General features: G+C 37.5%; 1 protein-coding gene across 2 annotated transcripts in view; it reads left to right on the top strand.

The window, feature by feature from the left end:
• The window catches only part of LOC145514261 (uncharacterized), a 261,315-nt gene that overhangs the window by 143,705 nt on the left and 94,753 nt on the right, over nt 1–22,857 (top strand). Inside the window, exons 9-10 of one of the 2 annotated variants that reach the window (XR_014059995.1) lie at nt 6,355–7,101; nt 20,251–20,356. The gene's annotated coding sequence lies outside the window, so the exon portion shown is untranslated. Of the gene's footprint in view, nt 1–6,354; nt 7,102–8,031; nt 8,198–20,250; nt 20,357–22,857 lie in introns of those variants that run through there. The other variant, XM_081511601.1, reaches the window with a different exon arrangement.

Raw genomic sequence — 22,857 nt, 5'->3', positions numbered from 1 at the left:
ATACATGTGTGTATACGTAGAGCTAAGATTATTTTATACAGTTAATTAGGACAGGACCAGAATTCCAACTCAAATTTTTCTGCCTCCCATTCTGTTTTTTGTCTTCTCTACATCATGGTGTTTTCTCTTCAGAAACAGGTTGTATATTGCTGTTTCAAAATTACAGTATACCTGTATTCTGTGCTATATGGCATTTTAAAGTACTACAATAATTACTTATTTATTTTGGCCATTGCTCCTCTCTGACTCATGCTCAAAGATTCAGTTTTAACCTGAAAGTTCTGAGTGGGAAAATTAGAGTGAAATGAAAAAAGGATCATGATTTAAACATAGGCTTAAACACTGGCTATGCCCAAAAGTTATAATGTAAACATAGATTAATTACATAAAATCTCTTGGAGTCTCAATTTTCTTGTCTTGAAAATGAGAACTGAATTTATCTCTTACACAATTTTAATGATTAATATTAATGAGAACTGAAATCACCCAATATATATATAAGGAATATATATCAGGAATCCCTCATCTAGTTTTTCATTTTCCATATTTCTACTTCTACTCCCCTAGAGTCACTTCACCTTGTTAGTTTTGCACTGGTCTGTACAACTGTACAATTTCTCATATGCAGATAATCATATCATGCATGAGGTATGAGACATCATGCAAGTCCTCTTCTTATCCTTCCTCCTTCATGTTTGACTTGATAGAGTTAATTGTATTTTATTTGCAATTTTGTCACAACTTCTGTTTTATTTTAAAAGTAAGCATGCTAACTTGAATTTATTAGACTAAATGTAGAAAATATTGGCTCCACTTTAGTCATTGCTATCACAAGATTGTGAATGACAGATCTTAGACACCAGAATCAATAATTTCCTTCTCTTATGTAATTTTCCTTCCATTGGCTCCCTCAGTGGGTATCAGAGGCCTGATAATAATTGTTAAATCAAATCCTTCACACAGGACAGAATAAGAGAAGAAACACTGAAAACAGATAAGGAAGAAGAAAGAAGTCTCCCCATTAGAAGTGCACTTATATTTTTATTGACAGAGAAGGAACCTGCTAATTGGATGAAAAGATGGGTGTTGTTCCAGGCAATTATAATTTTTTAAGAAGTATTGTGGAGTCATAAGAGAAGATGGTGTGTTTGAGAAATAGTGCTCAGTGACATTGGAACATATGTCAGGAGGAAAGGGATGGAGCTTTTGGCAGAATCTGGGGTAGATACAAAATAGATATTAAGAAGCTCAGATGGTCTGGAAACCATAGCTCACGAATGTTGGTTCATCTTTGGAATGTGTGCATGCTCAGTCATTCAGTCATGTCTGACTCTTTGCAACCCCATGGACTGTAGCCCTCCAGGCTTCTCTGTCCGTGGGATTTCCCTCCAGGGGAATCTTCCTAACCCAGGGATGGAATCTGCATCTGCTACATCTACATTGGCAGACCGATTTTTTACCAAATGAGCCACATGGGAAGCCCCATCATTGGAATAATCTGCAACATTTTGAAAAAAACACAGATTTCTAGCATTTACTCTTTGAATTTATGTTTTTGCAGATGCGAGTGAGGCCAAACATGCATATATATATATATATACATACACACACACATATATATATACACATATGTATATATATATATACGTATATATACATATATATACATATATATGTATATATATATACATATGTATACATATGCATACATATATATGTGTATATATATATATACACACACACATACATACATACACATGTAAACACACACATGTAAGTATATTTGTATAGATATGTATAACACATGTAACACCTGGGCTTCCCAGGTGGTGCCAGTGGTAAAGAACGTGTCTGCCAATGCAAGAGATGTAAGAGATGCAGGTTCAATCCCTGGGTTGAAAAGATCCCCTGGAGGAGGGCATGGAAATCCACTCCAGTACTCTCGCCTGGAGAATCCCATGGACAGACAAGCCTGGCAGGCTACAGTCCATAGGGTTGCACATTTGGACATGAACTGGAACGACTTAGCACATATAACACATATATATTATATCAAATAATATATACAAATATATGAACACACTTTTCTTCAAGTGTGTTAGTCACTCAGTCATGCCTGACTCTTTGTGACCCCATGGACTGTAGCCAACCAGGTTCCTCTGTCCATGAAATTCTCCAGGCAAGATTACTGCAGTGGGTTGCCATCCCCTTCTCCAAAGGATCTTCCAAACCCAGGGATCAAACCTGGGTCTCCTGCATTGCAGGCATATTCTTTACCGACTGAGCCACCAGGGAAGTTCCCACCAGGGAACTTTCTTCAAGTACCCAGGGATCACTGTTATCAGCCAGGTTTCTGTAATGCTAATGTACATATTTAGAGAACCTCAAAGAATTTTGTGTCAGAGGGAGAACTGGTGATCTAGTAGCACTGTGCATGATAAAGCGATATTTTAGGGATATCTACCAGGTCACAAAGGAGATTGTAAGAGAATAGTGACTTAAAAAGCAATCTTTGGAGTCCAAAGGCTGAGGATTTAACAGTAAGTATCATGGCGTGGAGATTATATATGAATGTATAACTTGTAAAATATATGGCATAGGACTTGATATCCATTAAGTACCCAGAAGTAAGTGCATTCCTGGGGTATTCACAGTGGAGTGGGAGAAAGGAAATATTTTGAGATATTTAAGAGATATTTTGGTAGTAAATCAGTAGGAGTAAATCATTAAAGTTGGAAAATGGCTAAACTTAGAAAATTTAGGCATTGAATGATAGATTTGATTGTGTTCATGATGCATGTGAAGTTTTTGTAGCAATGGAGATGTATAGCAGGCAGAAATGTGTACTGAAAAGTGTGGAGAAGCTGTATCACTGGAGCCACAGTCTTTAAGATTTGTGGATGATGATTTCCTTTACTCACTAGCTCTACCTTTCAGCCCATGTCTATCATTTTGTATGACCCTCATAATTCTCCTTCAAGTCACAAGCTGTCAATTTTGTATTTTTATCTGTTATCTGTCTACTGATTCTCAAAAGGCAAGTTGCCATGGTTGATGCTGTGTCTAGCTTGTTTGCCAGTGTATTTTCAGCACCTGGGTAGTCCTTGATGCTTAGTATTTGTTGGGTGAATAAATGAATGGTCAGTTTGAAGCATTTTTAAACAAAAATTGCAATGTTTAACTAGGTCATCTCCTCTTTTATAACCATAATGGTGAGAAGAATAAAAAGTTATCAGCACATTCGTTTACCATCAAAATATCAATAGTGTTAGAAATTGTGGTACTTTTATTCTACAATTATGCAACTCAAGTATCTAGACTTAAAGTTCCACAGTAATTTTGTCTTGTCTTTTAATAAAATGTGATGTATAAATCATCAGAGTGCTAATTATAAAACAAGTAGACTATATAAATATAGCTTGTCTCATTGCTATTTCACACTATAAACTTAGTTGCAGGGCTACTAACAGTCAACTTCTCAAAATACAAAGACAACCCTAGAAACAATTTAAGGGATTAATTTTTAAAAACATATGAAATGAGACAAAAAGAACATTAAATGTAATTTTCTTACTGTTAATTATTAAAGTCATAAAAGCAGATGTAAAACTCATATTGAGCAATGTATGTTTGTAAGTTCATACTCAGTTCTCTCAAATCAAATGATACAGCCCCATTTTATAGCTCTAGAAGTACTTTAGTCTATGGAACACTGAACTAATGACCAGATAAAGAATTTTCTGCTAGCTTTAACTTATCTCTGAAAAATCATATCAAGTGCAATAAAATTAAATTACATTTTGGATTATTGATATTTGTGTTACTTCCTCTTTTTGAGTCATTTCCCTTTTTATGTTTCTGCTAAGATGTGATATAAAAAAAAAAAACAATATCAGGCAACTGTACTTGACAAGTGCATCTAATGAGAATGCGTCAGTGAGAAAAGAAATACTATCTTAAACAGCTTTGAAAAAGATCTCAAGAGTGAGCAGGTACTTTAGTTAGTCCAACTACTTCATATTATTTAAATGTCAAGTTAAACCCAGGGCTTCCCTGATAGTTCAGTTGGTAAAGAATCCGCCTGCAATGCAGGAGACCCTGGTTCGACTCTTGGGTTGGGAAGATCCACTGAAGGGATAGACTACCCACTCCAGTATTCTTAGGCTTCCCTTGTCGATCAGCTGGTAAAGAATCTGCCTGAAATGCGGGAGCCCTGGGTTCAATCCCTGGGTTGGGAAGATACCCTGCAGAAGGGAAAGGCTTCCCACTTCAGTATTCTGGCCTGGAGAATTCTATGGACTGTATAGTCCATGGGGTCACAAAGAGTTGGACACAACTGAGTGACTTTCACTTTCACTTTCCACGTTAAACCCAAGGAGTTGACATTTCCTCTATCAAATTATATGTTTAGTTAATCAAGGCTGATGCTAAGATTAGAACTCAAGTCATCAGATGAAAATGCTCCAATTTATTATGATAGAAGAGCCTGGGGAATGGCCATACTAGGAGAGATTAGTCTAATATTTTTCCTGTGTTTAATGGACATTTCTTTAAGGAAGGGAACAAATTAAGTAGCAGTCTCACATATTCACACTTCAGTATTCATCTGTAGCCCAACAGGCCAGTACATTTCATACTTCAGGGAAATAAAAAATAGCTTCCTGTCAGGAGAGTGTTCTGGTACATCCATATTGTAAATAATATATCCAACCGATTTCCCCATTCCTATGAAAGAAAGTATAATCATTCATCATTTATTCATCATTCACTCAATGTTTATTAAGAATATACTGTGTGTAAGACATTTTTAAGCAATTCACAGATGAAAATGTAAACAAAAAACAAAGCAGCTTTGGGCAAAGCAGACTCCATACTGAAGCTAGAGAAATTAAGTTAATTATCACATTGTCTATTATGTAAGTTTTAACTGTAAGGTTTTTTCTTAATTAATGTAGATTTAGATAGGAAGGACATATCTCCTCATACCCAAGAAAAATGTCATGCTATAGGTTTGCCCTACTGTCATGAGCAACTAGATAATAAAAAAATTTCGGTGAATACAAATATTTAGATACTAAACAAAAGTCACAGAAATACTACAAGCCTAAATAAAAACTAAAATTTAGGTAAGCCTTATGATTTCTCAATTTATAGCTCAAAAACAATTTTCAGACCACAAAGAGAAGGATGATGCAGAGTTTAATGAGCTTATTGTGTAGAGAATACAGAGATTAACAGTTTGGGGGGCGGTGGCTGAAACAACTAGAATTTTCAGGTGACAATATCAGAAAAGAAGGAATTACATAGGCAAAGGTCTAAGATTTGAAACTTTGGCTGAATACCAATCTCCATACATGCATAAGATGAAACCACTCAAGGTCAAAGAAAGAACCACTGGAAAGCAAAAGCCCATATTTCATCAGAACTCACATAAGTTTGGCAAGAGTTGGTGATCCTAGTAGCCAGAGTAGCCAGGGGGACCCATGTCCCCCTAGAAAATGAGGTATTTGTAAGATTCTTCAGAATATCACCATAGTAGTGGGGCCAAAAAAAAAAAAACCAAAACAGAATAAAGGCTTTCTGGAACTGTCATAACAAAGCCTAAAGTGAGACTTGAAAGCCTCAAATTGATCTAAAGTTATTTGACTGAAAGAAATATAACAAAATTCAACATAATATAGCCATTTTGAAAAAAAAAAAAAACATTTTGGTAGTTTCTTATAAAATTAAAATACACTTTCCATATGACTCAGCAACCCCGCATTTTAGGTCTTTACCCAAGAAATATAAATATGTTAATATGTCACACAAACACATATGGTTTTGTTTGTGACATGGATAAATGAATGCTCATATAAGCACTATTCACAGAAGCCACAAATCACACAGAATTCACATGTGCATCAATTGGTGAATGTATAAAAGATATACGTTATTATTCATATAGTAGAATATTATTCAGCAATAAAATAATGAACCACTAAAGCATGCAACCACATGGATGGGTTTTAAATGTGGTATGCTAAAGGAAAAACTACATACAACATGGTTTCATTTATATGAAATTCTAGAAATGATAGAAAGCAGTTGAGTGTTTGCCAAGTGTAGAATTCTGGGGTAGGAAAATGACTGAAAATTGGTATGAGGGATCCTTTGAGGTGCTGGAAGTGTTTACCATCATGATTGTGATGGTGATTACATGGATAAAAAATCATTCAACTCTACAGTTACATTTGGTGACTTATTTTCTGCACATTGTATATCAATAAGGCTAATTAAAGTAGATGAATTTTGTATACTTAACACAGCTATATAATCTGAAGCCATTTTCTTTTCCTTTTCCCTTCATTTCAGAATATATAGGAGAGTTTTACATTCTTGGGCTCCAAAATTACTGCAGATGGTGACTGTAGCTTGCTACTTGGAAGAAAAGCTATGACAAATCTAGACCACGTATTAAAAAGCAGAGACTTCACTTTGCCAAAAAAGTTCTGTATAGTCAAAAGCTATGGATTTTCCAGTAGTCATGTATGGATATGAGATTTGGACCATAAAGAAGGCTGAGCACTGAAGAATTGATGCTTTTGAATTGTGGTGCTGGAGAAGACTCTTGAGAATCCCTTGGACTGCAAGGAGATCAAACCAGTCAATCCTAAAGGAAATCAAGCCTGAATATTCACTGGAAGGACTGATGCTAAAGCTGAAGCTCCAGTTCTTTGACCACCTAATGGAAGAACCTATTCATTGGAAGAGACCCTCATGTGGGGAAAGACTGAAGCAAAGGGAAAAGGGGGAAGCAGAGGATGCGATGGTTGGATAGCATCACCAACTCAGTTAACATGAATTTGAGCAAACTCCAGAAGATAGTAAAGGACAAGAAATCCTGGTGTACTGCAGTCCATGGGGTCACAAAGAGTTGGACATGACTTAGCAACTGAACAACAACAATGACATAGGAGAGTTAGTCTTCCTTCTTCCAAACCAATGCCAACTCACTATGGAATAGACATACTTTTTACATTTCAGAGCAGGCTTCTGCATTTCATATTCTGTAACAGTCTACTGGCTGGGATATTTCGTAGAACTATTTTCAGAAACAAGGTAAGTTTTATTTTTCAAAAATGTAAATGATTACATCACTTTAAAACATGACTATGCAGTGATTTACACATGAGTAGAAACAAAACCCCATGGTATACTGACATAATTTCACTGTGAAGTCACTCACCATTTTGGTCAAGAGAAAATAATGTGAAGAATTTTAGCTAATATGCTAGTACCAACCATATATTTAACTCTTACCAATAACTCATGTTAATTTACTCATACATTTATTAAAAAAAATATACCATTCAAATGAATGGAACACATACATGCTGAATATATATACTTTTTTTTCAGAAGAGTGTAAGGTTGAACATAACAGATAGAAAATATATTTGAGATGGCAATTTAAAAAAGAGATGAAAGCGAAAGAAAGTGAAGTCCCTAAGTCGTGTCTAACTCTTTGTGACCCCATGGATTATAGCAGGCTCCTCTGTCCATGGAACTTTCCAGGCAGGAGTACTGCAGTGGGTTGCCATTTCCTTTTCTGGAGGATCTTCCAGACCTCAAAAAAAAAAAAAAAATGGGGTTGAACAAATTGGAGAATCACTCAAGTAAAAGTTAATAGTGCATATAAGTTATTTGTAGAGAAATAATCAAGTCCAAATATGAATCTTAAATTGTATCCTCGCTTCTGGCCAGAAATATCCATTATGAAAAACCCAATATACTCTTGTTGCTAAGAAAATAATAAAAGAAGATTTCTTTTTAAAAATTTTGTGAACTCATTTGGCAATATTAAAGATGTCTAAACAAATCTTATCTGTTACACCTTTATAAACAAGGTATTAAAAATTTCAGTGGGACATCTTATATATAAGCTACAGGTGCTAAGATCCACTTTCAGAGTCTACCTCTGTAAAAAATAAGGAGATAATAACCTGACGTTATTTATGTGTTCTCCCACTGTATAAAGATGGGAGGTCTAGGGGAGAGCAGAAGATGGCGGAGGAATAGGACGGGGAGACCACTCTCTCCTCCACAAATTTATTGAAAGAACATCTGAACGCTGACCAAACTTCACAAAACTACTTCTGAAGGCTGGCTGAGGACGTCAGGCTTTCACAAAAACTGCGCATTATCTTCAAAAGAGGTAGGAGAAATTATAAAAGATAAAAAGAGAGACAAAAGAGTTAGGGACGGAGACCCGTCCCGGGGAGGGAGTCGTAAAAGAGGAGGAATTTCCAAGCACCAGGAAACCCTCTCACCGGCGGGTGTGGGGGAGGATTTTTTATCTCGGAGGGCAACGTAACTGGGAGGAAAAAATAAATAAAATCGACAGATTACGTGCCTAAAGCAACTCCCAGCAAAGAACCCCAGACGCTCGCATCATCCGCCACCAGCAAGTGGGGGCTGAATGGAGAGGAGCGGGCGGCATTGCCTAGGGTAAGGACCGGGCCCGAGTGCCCCGAGGGCAATCTGAGGGAGCTAACGTGAGATAGTAACCTAAACTGTGGGACAGCGAGAGAGAGAGAGAACTATCCCGCGAAAAGCCCAACTCTAAGGCACTGCCGGCCCGCTCACAGAACAAAGGACTGAGCGATACCAGAGGAGAGCTAGCCGGCTGCGGACTGCGCCATCCCCCGCCGGACACAGCGGGCAGGCGGGGCCCGCCAGAGCCGGAAAGGGGCAAACTCGGCTCCAGAGAGGGCACCCCCTACCAAACTGCAAACAGGCTCCCAGTTTTTAAGCAAAGACTGCCTGAGATCCCGGAGGGTCGACAGCAGCCGGGAGGGTCGCAGCCAGAGACCAGCTCCCCAGAACCGACACAAAGCACACCGGAGCCGGGCGCGCCCGTAAACCGAGGCGGGGACCAGGGAGGTGATAAGCCGCACCGCCCCAACAGGGGACAGCGCCCTCGCCAAACTCCTGGCCGCCTGGGCAGCTCCGACCGGGAACGGCACAAGCCGCGGGCAAAATCGAGTCTGCGCCTTTGTGGAGTAACCGGGAGCCTGAACCTGAGCGGCTTAGTCCTGGGAAGTGCACGCAGCTCAGGGCCCGCTCCCCGGCCGAGTAACCTGAAGCCTGAGCAGGGTAGACGGGGAAAGCACACACGCCGTGAGCGGGGGCGAACCCAGTGCGGCCGAGACACTGCGAGCTTACCACACACACGCCAGAATTGCAGTGTTCCTTCCTCCCCACAGCACGATTGAACAAGCGAACCTAAAGAGATCACCTCCACCGCTTTGTTGCAGGGCGGAAATTAGATACTGAAGAGATCTCCAAACAGAAGCCAAATAAACAGAGGGAAGTGCTTTGGAAGGGACAGGCCAACAGATTAAGATCCCTGTAGCTAATACCGACTGCATTAAAAAGGACCTACAGATCTTGAAAAGTATAAGCAGGAATAAGGATCTATCTAAAACTGAGCAGATCCCACACTGCTCACAACAGCTCCAGAGAAAGTCCGGGATATATATATTTTTTACTATTATTATTTTTTTTAATTTTTTTTTAATTTTTTTTTTAATTAAAAAAATTTTTTTTTCTCTTCTTTCCTTTTCCTTCAAGTCCTCTATTACACCTTTAACTTTCATTTTCATAACCCACTATTAACTTGCAAAAAAAAAAAAAAAACCCCTATTTTTGAAGCAAACTACATACATATATCTTATACCTTTTGTGTTTTTTTTTTTTTAATGTTTTTTTCCTGTTCTACATTTTTTTACTGTTTCTTTTTTTACTGTTTTACTGTTTTTTTTTTCTTTTTACACTGTTCCCTTTTTTCTTTTTTTTTTTTAGATTGTAAGTTTTATAAGAGTCTAACCTCTACTCTAGATTTTTAATCTGTGTTTTACATATTTGATATCAACTTTGTACATTTAAGAACCCAATCTTTAGGACCCATTTTTACTCAGGAGTGTGATCACTGGCCTGATCACTCTCTCCCCCTATTGATGCTCTTTCTTCTCCCCCAGGGAACCTCTATCTCCCACCCTCCTCCTTCTCTTCTCAACCCAATTCTGTGAATCTCTGAGGGTGTTCTGGGTACCGGAGAACACTTCAGGAACAGGATACTGCCCAGATCTCTCTCTCCCCTCTTAATTCCTCCCTTTCTACTCATGCTCACCTCTGTTACCTTCCTCCCCCCTCTCTATGTATCTCTGTGAATCACTCTGAGGGTTCCAAACTGTGGAAAGCACAGAGGGAAGTGCTTACTGGCTAGATTGCTCTCTCCACATTTGAATTCCCCTCTTCCCCTCCTGGTCACTTCAACCCACCCCCCCCCACCTCATCTCTCCATGTAACTCAGTGAACCTTTCTGGGTATCCCTCACTGTGGAGAATCTTGTCACCATTAACCTAAAAGTTTTATTATTGAGGCTGTATGGAAGGAGAAGTCTTGAGGCTACTGCAAGAATAAGACTGAAAGCCAGGGGAAACATTAATTAATAAGAGACCATCCAATAGCCTCCATAAATTCACTGAAACCAAGCTCCACCCAAGAGATAATAAGTTCCAGAGCAAGACATACCACGCAAATTCTCCAGCAACGCAGGAACATAGACCTGAGCATCAATATACAGGCTGCCCAGAGGCACACCAAATCCATAGACATCTCAAAAATTAATACTGGTCACTCCATTACACTCAAGAGAGCAGAAATCCAGCTCCACCCACCAGAACACCGACACAAGCTCCCCCAACCAGGAAACCTTGACAAGCCACCTGTCCAACCCCAACCGCAGTGAGGAACCTCCACAACAAAGAGGAACTTCATACTACCAGAATACAGAAGGGCCACGCCTAACACAGCAATCTAAACAAGATGAAAAGGCAGAGAAATACTCAGCAAGTAAAGGAAAATGAGAAATGCCCACAAAGCCAAACAAAAGAGGAGGAGATAGGGAATCTATCCGAAAAAGAATTTAGAATAAGGATAATAAAAATGATCCAAAATCTTGAAAGCAAAATGGAGTTACAGATAAATAGCCTGGAGACAAAGATTGAGAAGATGCAAGAAATGTTTATCAAGGACTTAGAAGAAATAAAAAGGAATCAATATAGAATGAATAATGAAATAAAGGAGATAAAAGACACTCTGGAGGGAACCAACAGTAGAATAACGGAGGCAGAAGATAGGATAAGTGAGGTAGAAGATAGAATGATGGAAATAAACGAAGCAGAGAGGAAAAAAGAAAAAAGAATCAAAAGAAATGAGGAAAACCTCCGGGACCTCTGGGACAATATGAAACGCCCCAACATTCGAATCATAGGAGTCCCAGAAGAAGAAGATAAAAGGAAAGGCCATGAAAAAATACTCGAGGAGATAATAGTTGAGAATTTCCCTAAATTGAGGAAAGAAATAGTCACAGAAGTCCAAGAAACCCAGAGAGTTCCAAACAGGATAAACCCAAGGCGAAACACCCCAAGACACATATTAATCAAATTAACAAAGATCAAACACAAAGAACAAATATTAAAAGCAGCAAGGGAAAAACAACAAATAACACACAAGGGGATCCCCATAAGGATAACAGCTGATCTTTCAATAGAAACCCTTCAGGCTAGAAGGGAATGGCAGGACATACTTAAAGTAATGAAAGAGAATAATCTACAACCCAGATTACTGTACCCAGCAAGGATCTCATTCAGATATGAAGGAGAATTCAAAAGCTTTACAGACAAGCAAGAGCTGAGGGAATTCAGCACCACCAAACCAGCTCTCCAGCAAATGCTAAAGGATCTTCTCTAAACAGGAAACACAGAAAGGATGTTTCAACACGAACTCAAAACAACAAAGTAAATGGCAACGGGATCATACTTATCAATAATTACCTTAAATGTAAATGGGTTGAATGCCCCAACCAAAAGGCAAAGGGTTGCTGAATGGATACAAAAACAAGACCCCTATATATGCTGTCTACAAGAGACCCACCTCAAAACTAGGGACACACACAGGCTGAAAGTGAAAGGATGGAAAAACATATTCCATGCAAACGGAGACCAAAAGAAAGCAGGAGTCGCAATACTCATTTCAGATAAAATAGACTTTAAAATAAAGGATGTGAAAAGGGACAAAGAAGGACACTACATAAAGATCAAAGGATCAATTCAAGAAGAAGACGTAACAATCATAAATATATATGCACCCAACATAGGAGCACCACAATATATAAGGCAAATACTAACAAGTATGAAAGGGGAAATTAACAATAACACAATAATAGTGGGAGACTTTAATACTCCACTCACGCATATGGATAGATCAACTAAACAGAAAATTAACAAGGAAACACAAACTTTAAATGATACAATAGACAAATTAGATTTAATTGATATTTACAGGAGTTTCCACCCCAAAACAATCAATTTTACCTTTTTCTCAAGTGCACATGGAACTTTCTCCAGGATAGATCACATCCTGGGCCATAAATCTAGCCTTGGTAAATTCAAAAAAATTGAAATCATCCCAGCCATCTTCTCTGACCACAATGCAGTAAGATTAGACCTCAATTACAGGAAAAAAACTATTAAAAGTTCCAACATATGGAGGCTAAACAACACGCTTCTGAATAACCAACAAATCACAGAAGAAATCAAAAAAGAAATAAAATTATGCATAGAAACGAATGAAAATGAAAACACAACAACCCAAAACCTATGGGACACTGTAAAAGCAATACTAAGGGGAAGGTTCATAGCAATACAGGCGTACCTCAAGAAACAAGAAAAAAATCAAATAAATCAACTAACTCTACACCTAAAGCAACTAGAGAGGGAAGAAATGAAAAACCCCAGGGTCAGTAGAAGGAAAGAAATCTTAAAAATTAGGGCAGAAATAAATGCAAAAGAAACAAAAGAGACCATAGCAAAAATCAACAAAACTAAAAGCTGGTTTTTCGAGAAGATAAACAAAATTGATAAGCCATTAGCCAGACTCATCAAGAAACAAAGGGAGAAGAATCAGATCAACAAAATTAGAAATGAAAATGGAGAGATCACAACAGATTCCACAGAAATACAAAGGATCATAAGAGACTACTACCAACAGCTATATGCCAATAAAATGGACAACTTGGAAGAAATGGACAAATTCTTAGAAAAGTATAACTTTCCAAAACTGAACCAGGAAGAAATAGAAGATCTTAACAGACCCATCACAAGCACAGAAATCGAAAGTGTAATCAGAAATCTTCCAGCAAACAAAAGCCCAGGACCAGACGGCTTCACAGCGGAATTCTACCAAAAATTTAGAGAAGAGCTAACACCTATCCTGCTCAAACTCTTCCAGAAAATTGCAGAAGATGGTAAACTTCCAAACTCATTCTATGAGGCCACCATCACCCTAATTCCAAAACTAGACAAAGATGTCACAAAAAAGGAAAACTACAGGCCAATATCACTGATGAACATAGATGCAAAAATCCTTAATAAAATTCTAGCAAACAGAATCCAACATCATATTAAAAAGATCATACATCATGACCAAGTGGGCTTTATCCCAGGAATGCAAGGTTTTTTTAACATCCGCAAATCAATCAATGTAATACACCACATTAACAAATTGAAAGAAAAAAACCATATGGTTATCTCAATAGATGCAGAAAAAGCCTTTGACAAAATTCAGCATCCATTTATGATTAAAACCCTCCAGAAAGCAGGAATAGAAGGAACATATCTCAACATAATAAAAGCTATATATGACAAACCCACAGCAAACATTATCCTCAATGGTGAAAAATTGAAAGCATTTCCCCTAAAGTCAGGAACAAGGCAAGGATGCCCACTTTCACCACTACTATTCAACATAGTTTTGGAAGTTTTGGCCACAGCAATCAGAGCTGAAAAAGAAATAAAAGGAATACAGATAGGAAAAGAAGAAGTAAAACTCTCACTGTTTGCAGATGACATGATCCTCTACATAGAAAACCCTAAAGACTCTACTAGAAAATTACTAGAGTTGATCAATGAATATAGTAAAGTTGCAGGATATAAAATTAACACACAGAAATCCCTTGCATTCCTATACTCCAATAATGAGAAAACAGAAAGAGAAATTAAGGAAACAATACCATTCACCATTGCATCAAAAAGAATAAAATACTTAGGAATATATCTACCTAAAGAAACAAAAGACTTATATATAGAAAACTATAAAACACTGATGAAAGAAATCAAAGAGGACACAAACAGATGGAGAAATATACCGTGTTCATGGATTGGAAGAATTAATATAGTGAAAATGAGTATTCTACCCAAAGCAATCTACAGATTCAATGCAATCCCTATCAAGCTACCAATGGTATTTTTCACAGAACTAGAACAAATCATCTCACAATTTGTATGGAAATATAAGAAACCTCGAATAGCCAAAGCAATCTTGAGGAAGAAGAATGGAACTGGAGGAATCAACCTGCCTGACTTCAGACTCTACTACAAAGCCACAGTCATCAAGACAGTATGGTACTGGCACAAAGATAGAAATATAGATCAATGGAACAAAATAGAAAGCCCAGAGATAAACCCACGCACATATGGACACCTTATCTTCGACAAAGGAGGCAAGAATATACAATGGAGAAAAGACAACCTCTTTAACAAGTGGTGCTGGGAAAACTGGTCAACCACTTGTAAAAGAATGAAACTAGAACACTTCCTAACACCGTACACAAAAATAAACTCAAAATGGATTAAAGATCTAAACGTAAGACCAGAAACAATAAAACTCCTAGAGGAAAACATAGGCAAAACACTCTCCGACATAAATCACAGCAGGATCCTCCATGACCCACCTCCCAGAATATTGGAAATAAAAGCAAAAATAAACAAATGGGACCTAATTAAAATTAAAAGCTTTTGCACAACAAAGGAAACTATAAACAAGGTGAAAAGACAGCCTTCAGAATGGGAGAAAATAATAGCAAATGAAGCAACAGACAAACAATTAATCTCAAAAATATACAAGCAACTTCTGCAGCTGAATTCCCGAAAAATAAATGACCCAATCAAAAAAATGGGCCAAAGAACTAAACAGACATTTCTCCAAAGAAGACATACAGATGGCTAACAAACACATGAAAAGATGCTCAACATCACTCATTATTAGAGAAATGCAAATCAAAACCACAATGAGGTATCATTTCACACCAGTCAGAATGGCTGCTATCCAAAAGTCTACAAGCAATAAATGCTGGAGAGGGTGTGGAGAAAAGGGAACCCTCTTACACTGTTGGTGGGAATGCAAACTAGTACAGCCACTATGGAGAACAGTGTGGAGATTCCTTAAAAAACTGGGAATAGAACTGCCATATGACCCAGCAATCCCACTGCTGGGCATATACACCGAGGAAACCAGAATTGAAAGAGACGCGTGTACCCCAATGTTCATCGCAGCACTGTTTACAATAGCCAGGACATGGAAGCAACCTAGATGTCCAACAGCAGATGAATGGATAAGGAAGCTGTGGTACATATACACAATGGAATATTACTCAGCCATTAAAAAAAATACATTTGAACCGGTTCTACTGAGATGGATGAAACTGGAGCCCATTATACAGAGTGAAGTAAGCCAGAAAGAAAAACAACAATACAGTATACTAATGCATATATATGGAATCTGAAAGATGGTAACGATAACCCTATATGCGGGACAGAATGAGAGACACAGATGCATGGAACAATTTTATGGACTCTGAGGGAGAAGGTGAGGGTGGGACGTTCTGGGAGAATGGCATTGAGACATGTGTATTGTCATATGTGAAACAGAGCACCATTCCATGTTCGATGCATGTGACAAGGGCTCGGGGCCGGGGCAGTGGGATGATCCAGAGGGATGGGAGGGGGAGGGAGGTGGGTGGGGGGTTCGGGAAGGGGAACACATGTAAACCCATGGCTGATTCTTGTCAATGTATGGCAAAAACTATTACAATATTGTAAAGTAATTAGCCCCCAAGTAAAATAAATAAATTTATAAAAAAAAAAAAAAAAAGATGGGAGGTCTAAACTAATTCTAGGATACCTCTTAAGAATGAAAACTTATTCAAGAAGTACAGTAGGCACTGTGCCCAGGGCCCCTCTTACCTTTAGAGACGCATGGATATATTTTAATTTATTTTAAAATGGAAAAGATTTTAAATGAATAAATCTGGCTGGATTATAGTTGTCTTTATGCAACACACTCATATGATAAAGAAATGGCAACCCACTCCTGTATTCTTGCCTGGAGAATCCTATGGACAGAGCAGCCTGGCAGGCTACAGACCATGGGGTTGCAAGAGTCGGACATAACAACTCAACCACTACCATATGATTTTATTTATTTATCATCGGATTCTATCCTGATGGTTAGCATTTGAGCAAAGTTCATGGATTGGTGAGTATTTGTACAAACAATAAATGAGTGCCGTGTGACAGTCATGAATCTTCTTAAAGGGCAGGCTGAGAGAATGCCTGCCCTCATGTGCATATTAGCCACTGAATGGCAAGCCAAAGCGAGAGAAGGATAGTGACAGGAACTGGCCTTGAGGTTCCCAAACTGAGTGGCATGATCTGGGTTTTCCATGCCAGAAGTTGACAGTTCCTGATTTTTCCCTTGAACTAGACTGTATTTAAAAAAAAAAAAAAAAAAAACAACCCCACAAATTGAAAATAAATGGCCATTATGAAGCCACTCTTCTTGGTAGTGGAAAAGAATCTTACTCAGGCTGTTAATTATTATTTATCCCACCATGGTTTGTTTTGCTCTGAGTGCTGCATCATACAGTGTCCTTTATATTCAGACACATTTACTGGGTGTCCCACTGTGCAGTTCTTAGCTTCTCACCCCTTCAGCCTGCGTGAAGCTGAGATATGATTTCTTCACTATTATGCATAATCAGAATTACAATTTGTTTGTCAATGATTAATTACTGCTTTTCCCAAGAGACAAAATGCTGAGTGTTTTCATATGCTAATATATGCCAAGCTGCCAGTGCTAACTCAACTCTAATCCTAAAACTCACCTTAAGTGAAAGAATATCACTGTTTATTGCCAAAGTTGTCATTTGACTGGAAATGAAATAAATATCTAAGAAGGATTTCAATGATAGACCTGCTTTTCAGCTGACAGATCACTCCTTGTTATCAAAAGGCAAATATATGTCAACGTGTGCATTACTTAAGACTCATGAGATAATTGCTTCAATTTGCTTGACAATCCGATAATGTCATTTGCACAGTTGTGAATGGTGTCAACACTGAATGAATGTCCTCGAATGATATTAAAGGTGTGAAGCACGGTTGGGAAAAAAAAGACTCTGATTGAAGTATCTTCTGTCAGATGAAATCCTAGATAGTTATTCACTTATTTGGAAGTCTATGCCCTTGACTTAAATTTATACTGGATTTATCACCAGATAAGGGAAGAGATCCAAGACTCCAGGTAGTCTAATACCATGCACAGGTTTTCAATCAGTGCTTTAATTTTAAAATCCTATTAATTGATATTTCCCAAAATGCCCATATAGTAAGTAGGCAGGAATATGTAATAAGCTATGTGATGCTTGTGGGAAAAAGCATATGTTTTGAAATCGGACACTTCTCATCTTGAACCCCAGTTCTCCTACTGTTTTATAATGTTAGACATGTTTTATTTTGCTTTTATAATATTTATAATTATAGTTTTCTCATTTTCTTAAATGAATTTAATACTACCTATTGCTATGGAATTTTATGGAGATTCAATGTGCTAATAAGTGAAAAGCAATGATTACTATGACTGGCTCAGGTTAAACAATTATTAATGCTATTACAGGTGCATTTTATCAAATTCTTAACTTTTCTAAACCTCAAATAGTTCATCTATCAAATGGCTCCAATAATAAGTCAGAAATAACGCTAATTTCTTTAAAGTTGTGTGATGGTCACACTGTTGTATTTGTTGCTCAGTTATGTTGACTGTGATGCCATAGCCTATAGCCCACCAGGCTCCCTGTCCATGGAATTTTCCAGGCAAGAATACTGAAGTGGGTAGCCTTTCCCTTGACCAGGGCATCTTCCCAACCCAGGGATAGAATGTGCATCTTCCATACTGCAGGCAGATTCTTTACCATCTGAGCCACCAGGGAATCTCAATGGTCATATTAAAAACATAGAAATATCTTAGTGTATTATATAGCACAAAGATGATTTTGGAAATTTTTTAAAATTTTTCTGTAATTTGAAATTAATATAGAAAATATTATATTTTTCTCATGTGAAGGCACTGACAGGCTTCAAATTAACTGCCATGCCTTTCTGTTTTTATTATTCACCTGAGCTGGTGGTAGCAGCAGATTCTGCCTGGAGTAATTGTTCAGATCAGTGGTCTATGGCCAAGGACAGAAGAAATGAGACTTTTAATTAATACAGAGTGGAAACCAGAGAGATATAATAATTGGAGCATCTGCTAGCCTATAAATCTCTGAACAGAAATGCCCCTTTATTTGACTACTGTTCAATATTTGGAAATTATAGGTGCAACATGAAGTTTATCTCAAATAATACAATCTTATTTAACTTGGAACACTAGCCTACAGTGCATTCATGCATATACAAATTAATTACTATCATAGAATAAAAAAAGAGAAGCTTAACATATTTTATAGAATTCATACATTCATCACCTAGATGACTACTAAAATGGTAGCAGTTGACTTCTTTCTTTTTTTTTTTTAAATTAAAATACCCAAGTATAAAAGAGTGAGAAGACATTTGCACGCTTCAACACATATTTGAAAGATTTACAGCAGTTGTATCACTGTTAATTTTCTTAACAGAAGGTAGAGAATCAGAAGTTAAAAGTGCAATGTTGTAAAGAAAAAAAGGGAGATTCACTCATCTCATGGAATCTCAGGAATTACAGATAGGATATGTGATGGTTGAAGGTTAAATGAGCCACAGTTAAGACTCCTGTTCTACTCTGCCTCCCCATGTTGGTCTTGATTCAAAGACAAAACACGAAGGAAGAATGGGAGAGGTATAATCATAAATAAAGTGCTTAGGTATATTTCTATTCACTGTAGCATGAGATTCCTCTTACCTAGGATCTTCCCCTGCTATTTAGCTCCCAATTTTCTGAATATAAGATTTATTGAGCCCATTTTGGAGATTTGGAAGGGTTTTTATTTTGCTTTCAGAAATCAAATACTTTCAAGGGAAAACATTTTAGTTTTCTTCCTTCATCCTTCAGTGAATTGTACCAGTTTACAAACACCAACCACCACTGAACCAGAGCTAATTAGAAAGCATTAAGTGATTTTTCAAGATAAATCATAATTTAAATATCACCATGTAATTAGACATTTGAGGAAGATCTCCACTATAAAGGTGGAACTCAAGACAAAGAAAATAAATGAGAGGAAATGAACACAGTCTTTGAGAAGAAAATCAAAACCACACATCAATACCAATACATAATGTTCTTACGGAAAGTAAATGATATATTTCAACCAAGAAATAAGATGATGCTCTTTTAAAGAATGAATTGAGAGGGTAGCATGGAAACATATACATCACCATATGCTAAATAGATAGCCAGTGTGAATTTGCTGTATGACACAGGGAGCTCAAACTGGTGCTCTGTGACAACCTACAGTGGTGGGATGGGGTGGGAGGTGGGAGGAAGGTCCCAGAGGGAGGGCACATATGTGTACCTATGCTGACTCATACTGATGTATGGCAGAAACCATCACAATATTTGTAAAGTAGTTATCCTCTGATTAAGAATAAATATTTTTAAAAAAATAAATGAGAAATAAGAAAGAGTTCTGGGAAATTAACATTTAAGGAGAAAAACCTTTGCATGTGTTAGACGATAACGTCAGGAAAATCACTCAAAAAGCAGCAGAAAAATGACACTGAAAGAACATCAAGAATTGTATATAGAGACATTCCCTGAAGTGCATTTTAAAATAGAAAATATTAGAAACAATACAAATGGTTAAATATAGGATAGATTCACACACACATACATTATGTATGGGTAACAAATACATTTAATGGCATGGGACAAGTCTCATACAGAAGAACTGAAAAATATAAAAAATATATCTGTTTTCGTTGGGTTTTGGGGTAATAAGGTAACAAATCTTTGGCTTTCTAAAATCTAAATTGGAGGTAATTATTATAGCAAATTTACTTGTTAATCTTATCTGTAAAATAACAATTAAAACTACTTTTTCAGTTACAGGCCCTTTGTGCCCTTTGTTGCTGTTGTTGTTCAGTCGCCAAGTCATGTCTGACTCTTTGCCACCACATGGACTGCAGCACGACCAGCTTTGTCTAAGAAGGTAATGCAAATATGCCATCTCTTTACCTGTAGCATAACATATTGAGCACTTACTATATGTCAGATATTGTGTTAAGCATTGAGAGTAGTTGTTGTTGTTCAGTGGCTAAGTCATGTCTGACTCTGCAGTCCCGTGGACTACAGGCTTCCTTGTCTTGCACTGTCTCTGGAGTTTGTTCAAATTCATGTCCAATGATTTGGTGATGCTATCTATACATCTCATCCTTTGCTTCCCTCTTCTTGTGCCTTCAATCTTTCCAGCATCAGGGTGTTTTCCAATGAGTTTTCTCTTTGTATCAGGTGGCCAAAGTATTGGAACTTCAGCTTCAACATCAGCCCTTAATATTCAGGGTTGATTTCCTTTAGGATTGATTGGTTGATCTCCTTGCAGTCCAAAGGATTTTAAAGAGTCTTCTCTAGCCTTCATCCCTCAGACTCCTTTATGGTCCAACTCTCATATCTGTACATGACTACTGGAGAAGCCAGAGGTTTGATAGATAGATCTTTTCTGGCAAAGTGATATCACTGCTTTTTAATACACTGTCTAGGTTTGTCAGAGCTTCCCTTCCAAGAAGCAAGCATCTTTTAATTTCATGGCTGCAGTCATCATCCACAGTGATTTTGGAGCCCAAGAAAATAAAATCTGTCACTGTTTCCACTTTTTCCCCTTTTGTTTGCCATGAAGTGATGGGACCGGATGCCATGATCTCAGTTTGTTTTAATGTTGAGTTTTAAGCCAGCTTTTTCACTTTTCTCTTTCACCCTCATCAAGAGGCTTTTTAGTTTCCCTTCCCTTTCTGCCATTAGAATGATATCATCTGCATATCTGAGGTTGTTGATATTTCTCCTGGCAATCTGATTCCAGCTTGTGCTTCATCCAGCCTGGAATTTCACATATTATGCATATAAGTTAAATAAGCAGGGTGCCAATATACAGCCTTGACGTACTCCTTTCCCAATTCACAACAAGTCCATTATTCCATGTCCACTTCCAACCATTGCTTCTTGACCTGCATACAGGTTTCTCAGAAAGCAAGTAAGGTGGTCTGGTATTCCCGTATCTTCAAGAATTTTCCATGGTTTGTTGTGATCCACACAAGTCAAAGGATTTAGTGTAGTCAATGAATCAGAAGTAGATGTTTTTCTGGAATTCTCTTGCTTTCTCTGTGATCCAGCAGATGTTGGAAATTTGATCTCTGGTTCCTCTGCCTTTTCTAAATCCAGCTTGTACATATGGACGTTCTCAGTTCACATACTGCTGAAGCATAACTTAATGGATTTTTAGCATAACCTTAGTAGCATATGAAACGAGCACAATTGTACAGTAGTTTGAGCAATCTTTGGTATTGCCCTTCTTTGGTACTGGAATGAAAACTGACCTTTTCCAGTCCTGCAGCCATTGCTGAGTTTTCCAAATTTGCTAACATATTGAGTGGAGCGCTTTAACAGCATATTTTAGGATTTGAAGTAGTTCAGCTGGAATTCCATCACCTCCATTAGCTTTGTTCCTAGTAATGTTTCCTAAGGCCCACTTGACTTCACACTCCAGGATTTCTGGCTCTAGGTGAGTGATCACACCAGCATGGTAATCTGGGTCATTAAGACCTTTTTTTTTTCAACAGTTCTGTGTATTCTTGCCCAGTCTTAACCCCTTCTGCTTCTGTTAGATACTTGCCACTTCTGTCCTTTATCTTGATCTTCCTTACATGAAATGTTCCCTTGATATCTCCAGTTTTCTTGAAAAGATTTCTAGTCTTTTCCATTCTATTGTTTTCCTCTATTTCTTTGGAATTTTCACTTAAGAAGGCTTTCTTATCTCTCCTTCCTATTCTCTGGATCTCTGCATTCAGTTGGGTATATCTTTCCCTTTCTCCCTTGCCTCTCTCTTCTCTTCTTTTGTCTGCTATTTGTAAAACTGAGAGATTATTGAGAGTAAGTGTTCATCAAATAAGCCAGCTTCTGCTAGCATGAAACTTATATTCTAAAAGGAAAAATAGATAAGAAACTAGTAGAAAGCATAAGTACAAAATGAAAATTATGGTTTGTAAAAGGTGTGTTGAAGGAAAATATAGGTTGACTAAAAAAATACCAATGGTCAGGATAAAATATATTTTACCTGATAAAAATGCCTCTACCTGATAAAAAATATTGAAAGTCCTCTAAAGAAAAGTTGACTTTTGATCTGAGAAACTAGATTGTGGAGCCATATTTTTTTAATTATTGAAAAAGGAAAAGAAACTATAGATATTAACCTCAGGAAATTCTCAATTTAGAAAGAAAAGAAGGTCAAAGCATACTTAATGGGAAAGGGACTTGTGATAATTTTGGAAGAATTGAGAGAAGAGGAAGGAAAGATTTGAATTGTGATCCTAATCAATGAGGCTCTGTTGGTTTAATCTGAGATTGATATGATGAATTTTATGTACTTTGAAGGTCATTATTGTTGTCTGGGGGCATCCCTGGTGGCTCAGATGGTAAAGAATCTGTCTGCAATGTGGAGGA

Source organism: Giraffa tippelskirchi, chromosome 7 (assembly GCF_054371585.1).
Source record: "Giraffa tippelskirchi isolate mGirTip1 chromosome 7, T2T-mGirTip1v1.2.pri, whole genome shotgun sequence".
In the NCBI taxonomy this organism is placed as follows: Eukaryota; Metazoa; Chordata; class Mammalia; order Artiodactyla; family Giraffidae; genus Giraffa; species Giraffa tippelskirchi.
The sequence above is the reverse complement of the archived record's forward strand: the minus strand, read 5'-3'. Positions and strand labels throughout refer to the sequence as shown.